Source organism: Pelecanus crispus, chromosome 25 (genome assembly GCF_030463565.1).
Source record: "Pelecanus crispus isolate bPelCri1 chromosome 25, bPelCri1.pri, whole genome shotgun sequence".
Taxonomy (NCBI): Eukaryota; Metazoa; Chordata; class Aves; order Pelecaniformes; family Pelecanidae; genus Pelecanus; species Pelecanus crispus.
In genome coordinates this window covers 2,378,935-2,386,679 of record NC_134667.1, presented here as the reverse complement: position 1 = coordinate 2,386,679, position 7,745 = coordinate 2,378,935, and the positions used below count along the sequence as shown (strand labels likewise).

Sequence of the window (7,745 nt, the reverse complement as noted above, 5' to 3'; positions counted from 1 at the left end):
CCATCGAGCCCTGAGTGGGTCAGGGCATGGGAGCAGTGCCTGCAGCAAGAGCCTCCTCCTGCCCATTGCCCTGCAGGGACGTTGAAGGGGCCGTGCTCTGCAGTGCAGCCCCGTGCCAGGGCCAGGCCCCAGTGGAGAGCTACTGCTGACTTCCCCCATCTTGGGAGGGTGCAAGGGCTGTTTTCTGCAGAGGGTGCCTGGGCACCCAGGGGACAAGAGGGCTGTGCTTGTCACAGACATGTCACGGGAGGAGAGCGTCTCTGCTGCAGGCAGGTGTCAAGGGGATGTAGCTCAGTGGCAGAGCGCCTGCTTTGCGTGTGGGAGGTCCCGGGTTCAACCCCTGGCATCTCCAAGGGTGCTTTTTCCCTCCCTCCGCAGCCCGTCTGTGGGGTGAGGAGGGCTGTGCCTCTTTTGAGCCCCCTCTCAGAAGAGGGGCAGGCAGCTGTGCTGGACCGCAGCTCAGGTCACTGCCCTGCACCACAGACCCACCCCACCCACCGCCCAGGGACAATGCTTGGCAGCAGAGTGCCTGCGGGGAGAGCTCAGGGAGGGCACAGGCAGCAGCAGCGCACTAGGAATCCTCCCTGGCTGCACTCAGAGATGTGGTGTGAGGCTGCTGCTGCAGCCCAGGTGCCCTTTGGGACCAGAGCCACACTGCCCTCGAGGCTGTCCAGGGCTAAGGGTCTCAGATTGTCCTGGCTCCAGCTGGAGATCCCAAACCGCCTGGGAAGGGACCAGGGAGAAGAGCCCAGCGTCTGTCCCATGCCACCTGCCCACCAGCTCTGCCCTCCCCACCTGTAATAGTTCTCTCTTGCTCTGGCACCTGGCAGAGCTTTGCCTACTCATCCTCCTCCTCCTCCTCCTCCTCCTCAGGGAGATGAGCCACAGGCCCTGGGGGTGTGTGAGGGTGCAGCACACCTGAGCCGGAATTGCCCATTGCATGGCATTTTGGGGCCTGAACACTCTGGCCCTGCAGGCTGGCTCCGTTCTCTGGAGCCAAGCAGGATCATCACTGTGCCCCAGATCTGTGCCTGCTCCTGCAGCTCCCAAGCACCTACCCAAGGGGCCTGATGGTGAGACCCCAACCTTCTGCACTGCTGCCCCATGCTGGGCAGAGCATGGCTGTGGAAAGCCCATGGGAGAGCAGTGTTCCCAAGGCAAGACCCCCAAGGAGATGGGTGACACACATGGGCACTGCAAACACAGCCTCCATCCCCCAGGAAACTCCCACCGGGGCAGGCTCCAGCCCTGCATCTCCACAGAGAGTGGTGGGCACAGAGCTGGGGAGGGAGGGGCTGGCTCTGGGGCCAGGGGCTGCCTGCAGGAAAGCTCTATGCACTAGAGAAGACGAGTGTGTGAGCCTGGGCTCCCCCGAGACCCCCGCAGGGTCACCCCAGGGCTGGAGGAGCTCCCAGCAGGGAATGGGCCAACGCTGGCATGGCAGAGGCTCTTGGTGACAGCTGCCTCCTCCCCTCTTCTGCTCTAGGGCCACATCCTGCTCTTGGCACTGATGCTGAGCTGTGGATGCTCCCCGCAGGGAGCCATGGACACCCAGCGCACCTTCCAGCCCGCAGCAGAGGAGCCCATCGGGCAAGAGCTGGAGGCTGTGGAGACCCACCAGCGGCAGCAGGGAGGGCACTTAGGGCTCCGTCTTCCTGCCCAAGTGTCAAATCCTTCTCCCCACATGGCTCCTGTGGGAAAGCTTTCTCTGCCCATGGGAGCTGGGGCAGGTGAAAGCACCAGCCCAGGGAGAGGGAGCCTGGCTCAGCTCCCAGCAGTGCCTGCTTTAGGGGAGTGTCCTGCTTTTGCCTGGGACAGAGTGAATTTTCTTCCACGGAGCTGGCATAGAGTTGTGTTTTGGATTTAGGATGAGAACAATGCTGGTAACACACTGATGCTTTAGTTGTTGCTGAGCAGTGCTCACACTGGTCAAGGGCTTTTCAGCTTCCCATGTCTGCCAGGGGCACAAGAAGCTGGGAGGGGGCACAGCCAGGACAGCTGACCCAAAGTGGCCAGAGGGACATTCCATACCATGTGACATCATGCTCAGTATAGAAACTGGGGGGAGTTGGCCATGGGGCAGCAATCGCTGTTCGGGGACTGGCTGGGTATTGGTTGGTTGGTGGTGAGCAACTGCATTATGCATCACTTGCTTCGTATTTTTTATTATTATTATTATTACTATTACTCTTATTTTTATTGTTTCTACTACTTTTAATTTTATTTCAGTTATTAAACTGTTCTTATCTCAACCCAGGAATTTCCTCACTTTTGTCCTTCCAATTCTCTTCCCCAGCCCACCGAGGGGGAGGCTGAGCCAGCGGCTGTGTGGTGCTTGGCTGCCGACTGGGGCTAAACCACAACACCTGCCTAACGGTGGGACAAGGAAAGGCAATTCTCATGCCCAGTCTTTTTCCTGATATGAGAAATGCCGCTGCTGGAATGAAATCTCTCTCCCTGGCTGAGGAAGGGAACATCAGTGGTTCCTTCAGCCTCTTTCACAGCAGGTTCCCCTGGAGCCCCAGGGACACCTGAAGGGGGAAGGAAAAGCCACGCCTTGGGCTGGTCCTCTGCTGCTGAGCTGGGCTGGGCTCCTGGGAGCTCCTGGAAGCGGGCAGCGCTGCAGAGACAGCTCTGCCCAGGGGCAGCTCCTCTGCAAAGCGCAGCAGGGCTGAGGGCACTGCCTGCAGGCACCAAAGGGAGAGGAGCGAGGCAGAGAGAGATTAAAGGCACTGTGGAGTAGGAGGATACCGAGAGCTGACGGCAGGGGAGAAATGTGGCAACCACAGAACTAGCTGAGACTGGCAGATGCAAGCAGAATGAAGAAGAAAAGGAGCAAGGAAACAATTCCTAGAGAATGAGGTAGCTTCGGAAGGCGGCCAGCCCAGCGACCAAGAAAAGCAATAGGAAATCAAGAGACTACCGACCAGAATTAAGTAATGGGACTTGGGTTCGGGTGATGGGTGGTACATTCTGGGAAAGCTGTCTGTAAGGGTATAACTGGGGTCTGCCATCTGCAGCAGGGGCTCCTTGCCTGGAGGCACCCAGCTCGAGCTGCTCTGCATGTCGGATAAATGAACCACGTATTTACTCAGCGGGCTGGCGACTCGTCTTCTGCGAGCAGGAACCTAGGGCCGAGCTCTGTTGAGGTGGCACCCACGTAATTCCTACCATGGTCTAGGTGGCGGCTGCGTCATTCCTGAAACAACAAGCCAGGTGCCTGCTCCTGCCCTATCACCTCCTCAGGCACCTGTGACATCACAAGAAGCTGCAGAAGCCAGGTGCCTGCTCCTGCCCTAAGAGCTACAGAGCCCCCTGTGACATCACAAGCACCTGCACGAGCCAGCTCCTGCTCCTGCCCTATCACTCCTCAGCCCCCTGTGACATCACAAGCACCTGCACGAGCCAGCTCCTGCTCCTGCCCTATCACTCCTCAGCCCCCTGTGACATCACAAGCACCTGCACGAGCCAGCTCCTGCTCCTGCCCTATCACTCCTCAGCCCCCTGTGACATCACAAGCACCTGCACGAGCCAGCTCCTGCTCCTGCCCTATCACTCCTCAGCCCCCTGTGACATCACAAGCACCTGCACAGCCCAGGAGCTTGCTCCTGCCACACCATCTACTCAGGCACTCCTGACACCATGAGCAGCTGCGCAGAGAAGCTTCCTGCTCCAGCTTTGTCACCTACTCAGGCACATGTGACATCGCAAGCACATGAACAAGCCAAGTGCCCCCTTCTACCATTTCACCTCCTCAACCACCTATGACCTCACAAGGGTCTGCAAGAGCCAGGAGCTTACTCCTGACCTAATAACGACACCCGCCATTGACATCACAAGCGTCTGCCCTAGCCAGGTGCCTCCTCCTGCCCTATCACATCTGCAGGGACAAATGACAACACAAGCTCCTCCACAAGCCAGGTGTCCTTTCATTCCCAAGCAGATACTCAGACAACAGTGACCTCAAAAGCCGCTTTGCAAGCCAGGGGTCTGCTTCTGCCCTCCCATCTAATCAGTCATCAGTGACATCACAAGCACCTGCACAAGCCAGGTTCCTGCTCCTGCTCTCTCAACTACTCAGGCACCTGTGACGCCATAAGCAGCTGCACACGCAAGGTTCCTGCTCCTGCTCTATCACCTCCTTGGCATCATGCGACATCACGAGCACCTGCACAAACCAGGTGCATGCTCCTGCCCAAACACCTACAGAGCCACAAGTGACATCACAAGCAGCTTCACAAGCCAAGGGCCCGCTCCTGCCCTATCACCTCTTCAGGCACACATGACACCACAAGCACATGAACAAGCCAGGTGCCTCCCACCCTATCATCGACTCATCCACCTATGACATCACAAGCACCAGCACAACTCAGGGGCCTGTTCCTCACCTACCACCTACTCTGGTGCCTATGACCTCAAAAACATCTGCACAAGCCAGGGGGCTGCTCCTGCCCTAACACCTGCTCAGCCACCAGTGACCTCACAAGCACCTGCACAGCAGGAGCGTCCTCGCTGCCAACAGCCCGGCGTTTTCACCTCCATCTCCTCCTCTGTCTCCCATCTCCCCGTGCTCTCCTCTCCCCCAGCCACCTTTCTCACCCTCTCCATGACCTCCCAATGCCTCTGCCTGTCTTTGTGACTGTGTGGCAGATGTTACCTCGGAAGCATTGTCCCAGCCAGGTCACCTGCACCTCCTTCTCCCTCTGCTCTCATTGTGACTGCGCCAGCTGTCTGATGCGCTTTTTGACCTCGTGGCTCCTCTTGTCCTGCCTCCCTTCTGCTGTTTCTGGGAAAATCCTGTTCCTGCAAGACAAGCGGCAACCAGGCAGTGCCCCCTCTGTGGCAACGTACCTGCCTTTCCAGAGCTGGACAGCTGGTGGGAACTGTCACCATCAGCAGTGCGTGAAGTCTTCTCCTGGCACAGGCACAGCTCTGGGTGTGCTTGCTGCGTTCCATGTTTCCTGAAGGAGAACAGCAACACTCAAAGTGGCTCCTGGGCAATGTTCTGCTGGGAGAGCTCATTGGAAGGCAGGTTTGCCGCAGGTCCCGAGGCCGGTCCGGGGCTTCTCCCTGTCCCCCAGCTCAGCCACAGGTCCCACAGCTGGCTTCACTTCTAAGAAAAGAAACCGTATCCCTCCAGATTAAGTAGTCAAAGACTTTTGGAGGGCGATTTGGGCTTCAAGTCCAGAACAAAAGAATTTCCAGTACAGAATCTCAGCCACCGCCTCCATGATCGTCTTGGCAGTGACCCACAAAGGCTGCGCTGTAAAAAATGTGACAGCTGATAAAAAGGACCCTGTCCTCGCCAAATCTTTGTTTCCCTCATGCTTTCAGACTACCGCAGTAAATAATCATACTATTAGTCTGTAATTACTACCCATCTGAAAGCCCTCCAAAGCACCATTCGCTGACTTGACTCACAGCACTGTGGATAAGGGAGAACCACCACTAACCACGCACCCACCCATTACTCCTTTTGCAGCATGGCCTCTGTGGCCGAACACGTCTACATGGATATCTCCTCCTGACAGGACACGACCGGACCAAAAACAGTATCTTACCTTGTCTTGGCTCTAGTGAAAGCAAAGGATTGGAATAATGATACAAACCAGTTGAAGAGAAAGCAGGAGAGCGGAAGAGGCAGAAAAGCTGATGTGTCTCCCCTACCCCTAACTTCAGAGGAAGTTTTAAGTTTTTTTCTTTTCTGGTTTTTTTAATCACACACGTGCTGGTTAAGGAGAACTGAAAAGTATAAGACTAAGACTACCGAGTCTGTGGAATTACTCTTCTGTCCAGGACACATTGCTCTATTTTAGTTTAAATCTCGGTGGAGAGCTTTAACTTAAAATCATGGAGTTCTGATATGGGAAGAGCAAAACGTACTCTGTAAATCTTTGAAAAGAAGAGTATGTTGAAGGAAACCTGTTCATATAAACTATAAATGACACGTTTCTGCTGTCAGAGGTTATAACGCTTTTCAGTCCCTTTGCCTGCCTCATCTTCCCTGTCTTCACGTTCTTCTGATGACACTAGAGCTCCTGCACGTCAACAGAGCATTAAACTGGTCAAGTACTCTTCTAAACCGTATAAAATCCAAAATGCCCTACACAGATGCCTGGAGGTTTTGCTGTTACCATCACGTTAACACCACCATCGGCCCTGCCAAAACCTACAACCTCCAAAACCTGAAGACAATCAGCACACAGGCACATACATACCAATCTTGTTCTGTCCTTGCCAAAACTGCTGGTGACTTGCCATCAGCCTCAGTGATCAACAGCAGGCAAGTCTCTCTCATTTGGCTTTGCTCTGATGCAGCTCCTAGAAAAGCGGCTCTTTCAGAAAGTCATGTCTTCTTATGTTGGGAATGTGTTTCAAGGGAATGCTTTTAATACTCTAGGATGGTAAAACTAAGCATGGCAATCTCGCCCCAAGTCCCAGCTCTGCCACAGATAACCCTCCTGCTCATTAACATGGATGAAATTCTAGTCATGGGAGAGCACTAAGCGCTATCTTTTTCCTTTTTTTTTCTTTTCAACAAAAGGGTGGCACTTCTTCCCGAATGCAAGATGAGTCACGTGGGGTATACAGACAGCCCACCGAAAACTGAGAAATGAGTCTGTGATCACTGCCATCCCCATTCCTTGCCCCTCCAGCACGCCTGTCACGCTCCTGTCCTTGCCCGTGGTCAAGTCACGCAGTCTGCGCAACACGTACAAGACGCTGACTTTGCCAGGTATTGCCCAAATCACCTCTTATTCAAAATCTGATCAGCTCAACTACTTCACACACAGAGTCAATACGGCCTTTCATGACTCAGCCTCCCTCCTCCTGTGATTTCCCACCGAGAACCAAGATGACAGCTCCTAATTACACGTCCTGCGAGCAGCTTCCACCCACCGTCCCCTGCTACACCCAACAGGACAGCACCGTCCTCTCCCCTGCCCGTCTCCACGCTCGGGAGGAGCTGTTCACACCCCTGGCAGCCGGCCTTGCTGCCTGGGAATTCCTGCTGCGCTGCTCAAGGCCATGGGAACTGTCACCTCGCGGCCGCATCCACATCACCGTGCTGCGTTCTGAGGGACACTGCCCATCTCTTTATAGTCCCCTCTGCCTACAGCCAGCTGCTGCCTTCTCCCTCAGAAACATCTGGGAAAAGCAACCTTTTTTTTCCCTGAATGCCCGCTTTGACCTCCCCACAGGACAGGCCCACAGGCCATGGCTGTTGCTGTTAAAGTCCGCGGCAATACAGACTTGTGCAGGGATGAAAAATACCCGGTGGCTCAGCTCATTTCAATCGTTTCAGACAAGGCTTCTGGCCAGAACGCAGTCGAGAAAATGTAAAACCAGAAGCTACCGACACTGCCACCTCGACGGGCAGCTCGCTCTTCATCAGTTCTTTGCCTTCCTTTCTGTTCTCGGGAGTACGTACCACGATTTTCCTCATCCAAAGCAACCAGAAAGGTCAGTGCCGAGCCTGCAGAACCCCTGGCACCCACACGCTCGGTGCCTACGCAGCGGCATTAGGAGGGCCCTGCACCCGCAGCAGAGACCCAACGAATGCACCCTTCTCCCGCGCCGGCAGCAAGGAAGCTCCGCTGATTGCTCAGCCGTGGCCAATGGCGCGGCTGTTGCCAGGGGGGCAGGGGCAGCCTGGGCCTCCCCTCCCAGAGCTGCCCCCCAACACCGCAGCTGGCTCCTCAGCCAGCCGGGAGCCTGGGCCTGCCGAGAGACGGCCTTCAAGA

The 7,745-nt window shown here is 55.6% G+C and overlaps 1 non-coding gene across 1 annotated transcript; it reads left to right on the top strand.

Annotated features, from left to right (window-relative positions):
- The first annotated feature begins 280 nt into the window (after positions 1–280).
- Positions 281–352, top strand: TRNAA-UGC (transfer RNA alanine (anticodon UGC)). Its single transcript has one exon. It is a non-coding gene; the product is annotated as a tRNA-Ala (tRNA).
- The last annotated feature ends 7,393 nt before the right edge of the window (positions 353–7,745 follow it).